Source organism: Miscanthus floridulus, chromosome 13 (assembly GCF_019320115.1).
Source record: "Miscanthus floridulus cultivar M001 chromosome 13, ASM1932011v1, whole genome shotgun sequence".
In the NCBI taxonomy this organism is placed as follows: Eukaryota; Viridiplantae; Streptophyta; class Magnoliopsida; order Poales; family Poaceae; genus Miscanthus; species Miscanthus floridulus.
The window spans coordinates 74,120,264-74,134,206 of record NC_089592.1 but is presented as its reverse complement, the minus strand read 5'-3'; the positions used below and the strand labels follow the sequence as shown (position 1 = coordinate 74,134,206).

General features: G+C 41.8%; 2 non-coding genes across 2 annotated transcripts; both read left to right on the top strand.

Moving 5' to 3' along the window:
• The first annotated feature begins 528 nt into the window (after positions 1 to 528).
• On the top strand, positions 529 to 610 carry LOC136502380 (small nucleolar RNA Z196/R39/R59 family). Its single transcript, XR_010770535.1, has one exon. It is a non-coding gene; the product is annotated as a small nucleolar RNA Z196/R39/R59 family (small nucleolar RNA).
• Positions 611 to 668: 58 nt separating this feature from the next.
• Positions 669 to 808, top strand: LOC136502418 (small nucleolar RNA F1/F2/snoR5a). Its single transcript, XR_010770559.1, has one exon. It is a non-coding gene; the product is annotated as a small nucleolar RNA F1/F2/snoR5a (small nucleolar RNA).
• The last annotated feature ends 13,135 nt before the right edge of the window (positions 809 to 13,943 follow it).

Below are 13,943 nucleotides of genomic sequence, written 5' to 3'. Positions count from 1 at the left end.
CGCCCCTCCCCTCCTCCTTTTTCTTCCCCGGTGGGTGCCCCTCCCCTCCCCCTTCTTCACCCAGCCAGATCCGGCCCTTCCTCTCTCGGATCCGGCTGGTGGCTGTGGTGGTGGTGGTGGTGGCCGGCAGCGAGGCGTGGTTGTGGCGGCGGCCCTCCCCTCCCCCTTCTTCTCCCCCACCGGTGCCCCTCCCCTCCTCCTCCTTCCCCAGCGAGTGCCCCTCCCCTCCCCCTTCTTCACCCGGCCGGATCTGGCCCTCCCTCTCCCAGATCCGGCCGGTGGCTGCGGTGGTGGTGGTGGTGGCCGGTGGCAGGGCATGGTGGTGGTGGCGGCCCTCCCCCTTCTTCTCCCACATCGGCACCCATCCCCTCCCCCTTCTTCTTCCCCGACGGGTGCCCCTCCCCTCCCCCTTTTTCACCCGACCGGATACGGCCCTCCCTCTCCCGGATCCGATCGGTGGCTGCAATGGTGGTGGTGGTGGCCGACGGTGGGGCGTGGTGGTGGTTGTTGGTTGTTGTATTTTTTATGTGCAATCTATGATGCAAATTCCCATTTCCTAAATCATTGTGATTATTGCAACAAAAATCACCATCTTTCGTCTGAGATTGCACCATAAATTTAGTTTTTATTGCATTCAGAATATGTTTTCTAGTGTAATTTGTTGTAGTCAATGCCATTTGGTATCTGACTTGCAGTCATTCTTTGTGATTGTGTGTCTCGAAACATGGCAGAATACAAGGGGGAACGGATCTTGCGACACTGGTTGCTTATTTATGAGTTTCCAGTTACTATATGCCCGTTTACATATTCTGATTGTTCTAATGATCGTGACTGAAAAAACTGATGATTGTTTTTTCTTAGCTAGTTAGCCAGCTAGGTGTAATTTATTTTCTGAATATAGTCTTTTGTTTTTTCTTAGCTAGCTAGCCAGCTAGTGTAATTTGTTTTCTGAATACAGTCTTACTATTATTATTGGAGTTCACTTGATTGGCCTTTCTGCTAGTGGCATCTTGACTAAAAACTAATGTGAATGGATTAGTAGCATACTTAATAGTGAAGTAGTTGATAAGTAGACTTTAGAAATTTCCTTGGTGTTTATTTTTTCATTCAGATTGCCTTATTTGGAAATTAGTAGCTCAGGTTGTTCACATCTTGTAACCTTGTATGTGCATCAGGTATGTGCATCACAGTGACCTCTGGCTAGATCCGCGACATGGCAGCCCTTCTTCTCCATGCCGCCTCCTCCATCGGGCCCTTTGCCGGTGAGGGGCTCCCATCAGGTATGTGCATCCCATTCTCCCCATTCTTGCTGTGCAGAACAGAGTTGTATGCAGTTGTAAATAGCTGCTCAAATGTCAAGTTGTGCCTCTTTCTCTAGTAGTTGTTCAAGCAAACTGGATGTGCATACAAGCAAGGGAGATCCGTGTGATTTTATAATTGTAGTATGTATGTGCTTCATGCTGTGATTAAAGAATCGGTGTAGAGAAAATTAGTGATTAAATAATTTATGCTTCTTGCTAACATCTGACAGAAAAATATAATTTTTCTATGCGTTCACCTAACCCAACAGAAAAATACATTTTTTCCTGCGAGTGCACCTTTGCAACTCTGACGGGACAACACTAACAGAAAAATGATTTTTTTGTCGGGTTTTTCTTTTTCTGTGAGGAATAATGCACATAAATTTTATTTTTAATCTGGCCGAACACAATTTTTCTGTGTGTGTAACACCCACAGAAAATTATTTCTAACGGCGAACATACAGAACAATTGAATTTTTCTGTCATTATATTTCTGTGTATATTTTTCTGAGCGTACACCATCAGAAAAATATTTTTCTGACGGTATTCACATTTTTCTATGTGTTTTCGCACACATAGAAAAATGCGAGTTTCGAGTAGTGTACTATGGGAGAGCTTCGTCTCCTGGCGGCACGGGAGGCAAGCGGGGTCGCGGGAGGCTGGAGACGACGCCCGCGGCGGTGTGGGAGGCCAACAGGGTCGTGGGGACGGTGTACGGGAGGCCAGCGTGGACGCACGAGGCCAGGAGAGGGCACCGAGCGCTGGCCAACAGGGGGTGCCGGCCGCCGGGGGTGCGCAGGGCTAGAGGGGACGACAACGGTCGTGGCGTCGGGCTTCCGGGGCGGTGGCGGCATCGAGCTTCCACGGTGATGGCGGGCTTCCGAGGCGGCGTGGTGTGGGTGGGTGTGGGCGGGCGACATTGGGGGCTGCTGTGGGTGGGCGGTGAGGCCAGCCGGCTGTGTGGGTGGGCGCGGGACCAGCGGCGTCGGCGGATGTGGGCGGGCGGCGGCGCGCAAGACCAGCGGCGTCGGCGGTGTGGACGGGTGGCGCCGGGCGACGGTGTGGGCGGGCATGGGCACGTGGCTGGTTTGAGTGTGTGCGTGTGTGTGCGGCCGGGTGCGGGATTGGGTGGTTATGAGGGAGGTCTGTCGAGTGCCCGCGATCTAGCATTCGGCAAAGGCCCATTTTGTTTTTTTTAATTTTCAATACCTAAACTACGTATGTGTGGGGCCCTTAAAGATGTTTGCCGAGTGTCCTAGATTTGACACTCGGCAAACCCATCTTTGCCGAGTGCCAGATTAGGGGCACTTGGCAAACCCACTTTTTTCATCTTCCTCCGTTTCCTTCTTTTTTCATTTGATTTTTCTATCAATATTATTCCATTATAATATACCAAATCTTAACATGAAGTACCACATGTTATGTTGTATGTAGAGAGTAGAAAAAGTTTCAATGCCAGAAGTGAAAAAAGTTATTATTTCATGCAGTTTGTCGCTCAAATTCAATATATATCAATTAAAATTCTATAATTGCACTTAACAAATTAAAATTATCAAACGGATCCAAAAAATTATCAAAATTACACATGAATCAATCTATGTTCTCTATTGCCTATACAAAAAGTTCTGAAGTCAAACCCCAATTCGACCGTCGCTTTAACTCCAAATCTTACTGAATCCTTCTCAACGCTACGATTCTTCTTCTGAGATATCTCGGTTTGTAAACATCGTACGTGACAGATTATCAAAAACTTTCTCAATTTTTTATCACGGCCTCCACATATGATATCACGAGATCTTGACAAATCTCATGATTTTCAGACTTCGTTTACTTTTTTTAGAATTTAAAAACCATTCGACCACATGTTCGTGGTCGTGTTTCCTGAACAAGATGTTCAAAATTTCTTTTCATTTCCCGGATAAGGCCTCACACCGGACTCAATAACATGAATATCATTTTTCTACTCATTTTATTCTATTATTTGAATCACTTGTAGTTCGAATTTGACTTATACCAAAAAATTCATTGAAATGCAATAAATTAATTAAATATAGCAAACGGATCTAGAAATATACCAAATCTTAACATGGAGTACCACATGTTGTATGTAGAGAATAGAAAAGTTTCAAGGATAGAAGTGAAAAAAAAACTTTTTATTTCATGCAGTTTATGGCTCAAATTCAATGTATATCAATTAAAATTCTATAATTGCACTTAACAAATTAAAATTATCGAACGGATCCAAAAAATTATCAAAATTACACATGAATCAATCTATATTCTCTATTGCTTATATAAAAAGTTCTGAAGTCAAACCCTAATTCGACCGTCACTTTGACTCCAAATCTTACCGAATCCTTCTCAATGCTACAATTCTTCTTCTAAGATACCTTGGTTTGTAAACATCATACGTGACAGATTATCTGAAACCTTCTCATTTTTTTACCACGGCCTCCACGTATGATATCATGAGATCTTGATAAATCTCATGATTTTCAGACTTTGTTTGCTTTTTTTTAGAATTTAAAAATCATTTGGCCACACGTTCATGGTCGTGTTTCCTAAACAAGATATTCGAAATTTCTTTTCATTTCCCGGGTAAGGCCTCACACCGAACTCAATAACATGAATATTATTTTTCTACTCATTTTATTCTATTATTTGAATCACTTGCACTTTGAATTTGACTTATACCAAAAAATTCCTTAAAATGTAATAAATTAATTAAATATAGCAAATGGGTCCAGAAATATACCAACTCTTAACATGGAGTACCACATATTGTATGTAGAGAGTAGAAAAAGTTTCAAAGGAAGAAGAGGGAAAAAAAGTTTAGGCTTTGCCGAGAGCCAACACAAAACACTCGGCAAAATGATTAATTTGCCGAGTGCCATAAAGAAACACTCGGCAAATAATGTCTTTATCGAGTGTCACTAATGGACACTCGGTAAAGTGCTAATGGCAGGGCGCTCAAGATGGCGGCCGTTGCATGGCCGGCGCACGTGCTGCTATTTTGCCGAGTGTCTGAAGTTTGCCGAGTGTTTCGTTATGATTTGCCGAGTTTTTAATTTAAGGCACTCGGCAAATAGGGTTTTTTACCGAGTGCAATATGTTTGCCGAATGTTTCCACGGTGGCACTTGGCACACAGCTGGTTTGTCGAGTGCCCAATAGAATGCACTCGGTAAACGCTCAGGCACTCGGCATACCTATTGTTTCCGGTAGTGTAGTTTATCACGATACCACGCGTCCTATAGAAACAATGCAATTCTAGATTTAGTTGAGATCAAACTACCTTAGATTTAACCACTATGGGATACACGAGCTTTGTTGAGTGCCAAGGGCACAAGGGCACTCGGCAAACCCCAAAAACACTCGGCAAAGCATTTGCCGAGTGTTACACTCGACAAATGACACTTGGCAAAGGTTTTAATGGCAAATAGCTGTTTGCCGAGTGTCAAACGTCGGGCACTCGGCAAAGACTATGCCGAGTCCAAAAAAACACTCGGCAAACATTTTTCGGGAAAAAAAACAAGTCGCCGATGACACCACCACCACGCCGCCGCCACCACCACAGCTGCTGGTCACCACCACCACAACCACCAAAGCCGCCACCACCACCACAACCACAGCCGCCGGCCGCCACCACCACCACCACGCCACCACCATGCTGCCCACCGGCACACTCCTCCCTACCGAATCCACCATCGAAGGGCACCTCCCCATCGGATCCACCACCTCCACGCTGCTGCTCCCCGCTGGATCCACCTACCGTCGCCGTGGATCTAATCGCCGGCGAGGGAGAGAGTGAGGGAGATGAAGAGAGGAAAAGAGAGGGAGATGGGGAGACCTGACCTACCTTGGACCCACGTCGGCTGTCGCAACCCCATCATCATCGGATCCGAGCCCCAGCAACCGGATTCGACGCATGCCACCATCGTGAGGCCCACACACCGTGGAGCTCCCCTTGGCCCTCCTCGTCAAATCCAATGCCAGCCGCCATCGCGAGGACCACCCGCCATGGATCCGTCGGCCTGGAGGTCGCCTTGGCCCTCCACACCGGCGAGGGAAGAAGGGAAGGGAGGGGCGCCCACCGGGGAAGAAGAAGGGGGAGGGGAGGGACGCCCGCCGGGGAAGAAGAAGGAGGAGGGGGAGGGGCGAGCCGCCAGTGGGGGAAGAAGGGAGGGGAGGGGCGCCCATGGGGGGATCAAGAAGGGGGAGGGGGAGGGCGGGGGAATTAATTAGGATTTTTGTCCTTTGCCGAGTGTCCTAGATCTGGGCACTCGGCAAAGTTTTTTTAATTTTTTTCTTCTCCTTTCCTAGCAAAAATATTTTATTTTTTTGCCGAGTGCAAAAATAAAACACTCGGCAAACCCCCTATTTGCTGAGTGTTTTTTTTTTGCCAAGTGTTTTTAGCGCAGCACTCGGCAAAGAACTTGTTCGCCGAGTGCCCGAGGTAATACACTCGGCAAACATAAAAACACTCGGCAAATTTAACGTTTCCAGTAGTGAACTAACTAATTTATAAAAGTATTATATTCATGATTCCATATATATAAAATAAAATACCTTGAGTGGTTGTATCAGGGATTCAATTCGATTTTGCACGTCTTAATCATTGGCAAAACTAAAGTTCATAAATTCGTATATTCTCGTTCCGAAATTATGATCAAATACAATTAGATGACTGGACTTTTATGTTACCAAAAGTACATAAAAGCCCCTTCTACACCTCGTTGGTTTATTATAGGGTACCTCCTTTTTCTAGAAGTCCGAAGTTCAATTCTTAGTTGCACGTGGGACTTGACTGTAAGCCTCTCGCCAGGAAATTGTCCTAAATTGTAAGGCATTCCTACTTTCTTGCAGAGTCAATACATTTAAGTTTGATCATAGATCAATTGTTTGGTTCCTTGTGGTGGAATCTGCCTACCTGGGCTCTAAGTCTTCGACTTGGCACGAGTGCTCATATTTTCCTAGATTTATTCCAGGATTTAACGACACTATGCTTTCAGTAATTTTCAAAAAAAAAAATTATAGAGAGAGTTACAAAGATTTTGGTAAATTTGAACTCTTATAAATGAAAAGGGAATTTATAAATGAAAACACACTAGTCTAGTAAGGCGCATACTTTTTTTTGGTCGATTTGAACTCTTATTGCATACTGTTCCCAACTGTTATCAAACTTGGTTTGACACTTTGTATGCGAGTCTGGTTAATATGGTTACTTATTTCAATTTTCAATAGTAGAGGACGTACTCGTTAATCTCAATATTTATGGGTTCAGACGACTCACTTGCATTGGACATCCACAGGAGTATGGTGATTCTAAGAAAGGGAAATATTTTTGTATCATGCTTTTCCTGTGATGATTATAGCATGTATCCATCATTGCTCAATTATTCGACAAGTTGGGATAGATATCAACACCGCCACAGTTGTGTGCGTCGTAGGTCATTTTCTTGTGTCAAAGGTGGGGGGAAGTACTATTTGCGTTAATTAGTTTTACATTATGAGGCAGATACATGCTCGACGACGTGCACCACTCGACGCATGGCTGAATGAATAGAGAAGAACAAGAAACTAGTTATGCGCACAGGCGACAAGAGAGGGTCCTCTGCGTAGGGCGTAGGCAGGTGAAGTGATCCCAATGCAGTACTGTACTCCATGCTTGAATAATTGCCTATAATTGCCGGGATCGTGTCTTTGCTGATGATGCTAGTGTTTATCACTGTTACAGGCATTTTTAGAGACATTGTTTTAGATTTTCAGAGGCGGGTACGTTGTTCGCCTCTAGCAAGTGGTCACTGTTAATCGGCCATTTTCAGAGACAAGCGTCGTGCCCGCCACTAATAATTTTTTTTTGCTAGTTGTGCATGTACAATAATACTGTATCCCTGTATATGTTCTTATCTCGTGCAACGACATGAGGAATCCTGGCCGGTAGATTAGATATACTAGGTGAATTCCCCGTGCGTCGCTACGAGGACATCACTATATAGAAGGTATTTTATGAATAATTATATTACTGGCAGCATAGTAGACATTTATTTTGAGCAGGAACATTGGATTTTTAGTTAGAAGTGCAGTTGAAAGAACTTATGAACTACCAAACAGTCAGCATTGCAATAAGTAACTTACAATTGTAAGGAGGTATTGAACCCTCAAGCCACCATTGATTTCTAAGTCGCTTAATTACGCAAGCATGGAAAACAAATTAACAACATGATCATTCATCTTCTGGAATTAACTGCAAGGAAGAGGCTCCGACTAGAAGTGCAGAAAAGTGTATTAACCAGTCGCCTAACCTGTTTGGTCCCAAGATATGCCTTAGCCTTAATTACCAGTGATATATGTCCACGTAAAAAATCAGACAAGAAAACTGAATGAAAAATGATACAACACCAAAGAGGATTATAAAACAATAGTAGATGAAGGCCATTATTAATTCAGTTTAAAAAAAAAAGGCCATTCTTAATTCATCCTGCTTAGGCTATGGTGTATTGTTTTGATGGTAAGTGAATGTTTTTTATGATTGTTTTTCATTTTCCTGTCGGTTACTTTTGACAAGGATATAATTATAGACTTGGTGGATGGAAATTTTCCAGTCGGTGTCTAGGAATGTTCCTGTCAATGTTGTACCAACAAAGAAATTGGTGTACTGATAGAGAAATTGGTCCATCGATAGAGAATTTTTCTATTTCATTCGTTTTTGTTCTATCAGTACCCGACAGGGAAATTGGTTTCTATTTTTTTTGTCAGTATTCTGTATTTCCCTATCAGTTTTATACCCACAGGGAAATTTTGGTTTCCAGTAGTGGTTATAGGACCTCAGAGAGATTTGATCAACAAGTAGTCTTGGTTTGATGAAGCCATTAGCACAAGCATACCATCACCTATTACCATTAATAGAAAATAATTAGAATAAAATTAGCTATTTTGAGATTCACAAGTTGCAAGAATATCCCATATATCTTTGCTGAAGTGCACTTATTATTAGCGAATACGACTACTATATCAACATCTAGGTAAATGTCGATAGGTGCATAGTCTATCCGCTAGAAAAATTAGCAAAACCATGGGCAACAGAGAGTGAGGGCCCCACTGGTAGGACTCTCAAAGGTACTTCCGCTCCGAATTCACCTGAAGCCTTATGAAACGGGCTTGGAGAAAGCGGCTCACATGGCTCCTGGTGGGGAAGCCGCGATGAACTAGAGACGTATTCCAACATGGGGAGAGGAGCCCTGAATTATGGCTTCCCACGGCTCCCTTTGCTAGCCCCACCAACATTGAAGTGAGTTTGCTCTCCAATTTCTAGTTAATTAAAAAAATTCCGCCCAAACTATTCGGTAAGAGCCACACACTCTCCCTCGCACATCTCCTGTATCACGACATCTCGCTCGAGCTCTACCTAGTGGCACCCCTAGGGTTTTGATGAATCCTCTCCGAGCAGCTGGAAGAAGGCCCCAAATGGATCAAGCACATCGGGTCTAGCTCGCATTAGCGGAAGGGCCCTGCGTCACCTAATCGAGGGTGCGCCTGGGCAGAGTTGAAGGGACCTACATCATTGGGAGCCCTACTGGCTTGTTAGATGTGGCCTACAGTGTTGTGCCAGGTGTGCCGAGTGGCCCAGTCACCCAACCCCTTCCTCCAGCGGCCCTAGTACGCACACAATGTGGTAGAACGAAGATTTGGTGTGTGGAAAATTAAGTGGAGAATCCTTCTCAAGATGCCTAGTTACAAATGGATAAGCAATTGATGATTGTTGTGGCAACCATATGTCTCCATAACTACATTTATGAGAAATATGCACTAGAGAAAGATTCTTGCAAGTGCGATCATAATCCTGATTATGTGACAACCATACCTTCAAGATATTCAAGATATAAATCTTCCTTCAGAAGATGTGTCACATGCATCAACAACTTCATCAAACGACCGGAACATGGATAAATGTGATGGCATTGCAAGGGCAATCTTCCTTTCTAGATTATCATACATGAGCATGTATGTTTGGATGTATGGTTCAATGTTAGTCATGATCATGCATACTTTTGTAAATGAAACTCTACTCTAAAAACCTTTAATTGTCGGTAAATCTTAATTTTCTCATATTTAATCTTTGTTCATTTTGATAGAAATATTGCAAAGCAAATAGATAAAATCATGTGTACAAACAAGTTGTGAGACTATGGGCATTTAACATATTTCATTCATTACATAGAAAACAGGAGAAACCATTTTGTCAAAGAAGCTGCTTCTTTAAAGGGGTCAGAGTTAGGAGCCACTTACAGAGGTGCTGTCGACCAAATCTGGTCGGCAGTCTACCGAAGGGTATGCCCACGGTAGTAGATGAATCGGTGAGGTTGCGTATGAGGAAACTGGATGGTGACACTGAACGCAAGAGACAGCGATCTAGACAGGTTCAGGCCCTCAGCTCGACGCAATACCATATGTCTTGTGTCTTTGTGATTTGTATTGCGTATGATTCAATCCAAACGAGGGGGTCCTTACCCACCTTATATAGCTTGGGGATTGGGTTATAGATTGGTTATTTCCATTCTGATTGGTTTACAAGATAGGAAGTTACAGATTGTATAATATCAATCATATCCGAGCATATTTCACCGATCACCGATAATCTTTACGTTGCCTTGTGAAGTACGTCATCCTGTGGCATACTTCGTGTGGCGTTGTCTTGCGAGCTGGGCCTCGACCAGTGGCGCGACCTATGCATAGTCTTATGGTCTGGGCCGACGTGGATCTTTGTGGGTACCGGAGGTCATACCCCCACAGGAGCCAGAGCCAAAGCCCTGCCAAAATAGATCCTAAGGGCATGTTTGGCACCACTTTGCCTCTGGCTCCGATAACAGCTTCTGCGGAGGAGCCAGAAGAGCTGTATTAAACACTTTAGAAGAATTAGTTGTTTTCTAGTGATTGGTAGAGGAAACGGAGCTATTTTCAGTTTTGAAGCCGAAGTTGCAAAAGGTGGCTCGCTGTGCCAAATTAATGGGCCCTAAGTTATCAGTATTACTTGTATTAGGCAAGATTTCTTTCTTTCTTTTTGTCCCAAGTGTAATTCTAATTTATGCCTTATTTAGATCCAAAGTGTAAAGTTTTAGAAAGTCACATCGGATGTTACATGGGGATGTCGTCTGAGATATTCAGATACTAATAAAAAAACAAATTACAGAATCTCGCCAGTAAACCGCGAGATGAATTTATTAAGCCTAATTAATCCGTCATTAGCACATGTGTTACTATAACACTCTATTGTTAAATCATGGACTAATTAGGCTTAAAAGATTCGTCTCACAAAGTAATCGCAATCTGTATAATTAGTTATTTTTTTAATCTATATTTAATATTTTATGCATATGTCCAAATATTCCATGGGATAAGGTGTAAAATTTTAACAAGGCCTTATAAAGTATCTAGCTGTCCCTGTCCTGATGTCAATCATGCTGAGGCAAGACTATACATAGGCTCCAGCTGCATGCCAGGATTGTACCGGCCAGGAATGGAGTACCTGCCGGCTAGATGTTCAGAATCAGGCAAGGAATCCAATACCATTACTTGCACAGTGAGATGACATGCTCACATGTATGGTACTGTACTGTACTTTGAACTATTCATAGTCACCAGCTCTACACTAAACGCCTACATATAGGCACTACTGTCTACTGGCTAGGTAGTCGAGTCACCTTACCTACTGTACAGCAACAACAACAACAAAGCCTTTAAGTACCAAACAAGTTGAGGTAGGCTAAGCAATCAAGGTTCAGACACGTGAATAGCTGTTTTCAAGCACTCCTATCTAAGGCTAAGTCTTTTAGTATATTCCAACATAGAATTATTCTGGCTTAAGATGAGGCAAACAATCTCAAATTTGATCAAATTTATAAAAAAATGATAAATATTTATATATTCAAATAATTTTATTATAAAATATATTTTATCATAATCAGTAATACTTATTACACATCAATTATTAGCAAACATGCTCGTACGTTGCAATGGAATTCAATACATATAGGAATCGACCTTTGTATCATTGTCAGACGCGAGTTGTTCTAATTCGTAGGAGCATGAGTCATGAGTCCGGATTACATTCGAGATACGGAGGGCGCAACCCACCAATACGTCTTGGAATTGGACTACAAATTGATTATTGCTAGACGCAAGTTGTTGTTCTAACTCGTATATGATCATGAATCATGAGTCTGAGTCACATACGAGATATGAAATGCGTGGGTGTAGTTTGGGATGTAAAAAAGTAGGATGAAAGAAACGTTTCACTGTCCAATAGTCAGGGGGAGGTGGATGAAAAAATAAGATAAATTTTTGGCCCTTTAATATTAGCTGTAGATTTTAGTATATTTTTATATTTAGTTAAATTTAGAATTGTTTAACTCTTTGGTGAGATTTTTTTTTTTTTTGAACTGAGGGCATCGGAGTACAACCTAGGTGACTACTCCTAGATCTTGATTCCATCGATCTACCACGGCAGTCCCGGAGAACTTTACAGTGTACCTCCTGAGTGACGTATCACACGTACGTATATGCCAATATAGGGACCAAGACGTCAGTACACATGCAACGAGGCTATATGATCAGAGGGTTCAGAGTTCAGTAGTCCAGAAAGACAACTGCTAGTCATAGGCCCATAGCACAAGCACACACACAGTCTGTGCTATGACCAGTGTCATGCAATGTGACGAGACAACATAGTAGGTAAGAAGAACAAAAATCTCTCTCTTTGAGTCAAATAATCCTAAATTCAACTAGATTTATAAAAAATAGTATCAACATTTATATGTTCAAATAAATTTATTATAAGAATATATTCAATGATTAATCTAGTAATAACATTTTAAAATCATAAATATTAGTACTCCCACCGTCCACAAAAGCATTATATCACAGTACCAAGCTAAAGTATCTTGAGTTTAACTAACTATAAATAAAAAATATCAATATTTATAATATCAGATAAGTATCGTTTGATTTGTCATAAGATATGTTTTCATACTATATTTATTTGGTGTCATAAACATTTGTATTTTTACATATATATTTGGTCAAACTTTAGATACGTTAACCAATAATGCATCTAGAATTGTATTATTTTGTGATAGAGGTAGTGCATTTTATATATATTTAGTCAAAATAGTATTGTTTGACTCCTCTAGAATCTTTTTCTAGGAGTACTCCCTCCATCCGAAATAAATGCACATTACGTTTCCCGAGAAGACAAACTCTTTCAAGTTTAACTAGTTATATAGAAAATAGTATCAATAATTGTATATCCAAATAAGTATATTAGTTATGAAAGTGCATTCCACGATCTATTTAATAATGCTTATTACACATCAAGGATATTAGTACTTTTATGTATATATTTGGTTAGATTTATAAATATTTGACTCCTCGATAAATGAGATATACACTTGTTTTTGTACCCAAAGAGTTGATAGAATCATAGAGTGATATAATAGGAGAGATCTCTAGATAGGAGTACATGCATGAGGTGCAACTTGTCAGGATATTGGCAGTAAAGTAGCTGGTCATCAGTTCGATCAAACTCGAAGTCTCGTTGGACTTGGATTAATGGACGCATCCAGTTCCTTCTCTGGGCCGGGATACTGCTGTACACACGCATGCAACCAAGATGCAGATGATCAGACATGCAGAGGAACATGCATATGGTCGCCCCGGGGCTAGCGTGTGATCTCAAGGATCGGCAGCAGCCAGCAGGCCAGCAAGCATTATTCATGCATGGGAGACTCTATGCATGGACATCAGACGGCATGGCTGTGAATGCATCATCATATCCATATACAACAACTTCGAGGCTGCCTGATAGATATATAGCATAAATTATCACAAAATGTCAAGACATCGCTTCAACCTCGACCCAGTTCTCTCTATTCTTTTCCATGCAAAATCTTTGCATTTTAGTGCACTATTTTTTTTTTTTTTTTTTTTTTTGCGAAAATTTTAGTGCACTATATGAGGCTCCTATCGTCAATAATACACATCCGGCATGGCAGTTTCGAAAAAAAAGGGTGCAGTTGCAGGCACACATAGCTAGCTAATGTAGCTGCCTGATACAGCTACACCATACCACAACAACAATACACCGTTAAAAGTGCACATTTACCAATAGGCAGTCAAAAGTGTGTGACAAATCATGTGACGGTAATTATAGTTTTAAGGATTGACTGTCTGTCGGTAATTATAGCTACTGTACTACTTCGTCCGGAAATGATAATCGTATTTAATCAGAGAAAAAGACAAACTAAATAGTCAAGCAACCTCGGTTATATGATTAGAAAATCACTAATTTTCTTTCCTAGTATCTTGTTATCTTGTTGGAATGAGCCAATGAGGGAGTAGAAGAAAGGTCTTTGTATGAACGCAGATGTATTTGCTTCTGAATTCCGATTATATCAAACAACTAAAAACAAAGATCAAAATATAAGAGACTAAGGCCACACACACAGGAGCCAGGGGCTATAGTGTTGATGGTGTAATTTGGCTAAGGAAATATGTGCGTATGGAGGCCGGACGTCAGATTGATGCATCCTGGAGTGCACGTGTGAAGAAAAAGAAAGCAATGAAGAAACGGGAAGGAGGTCAAGAAA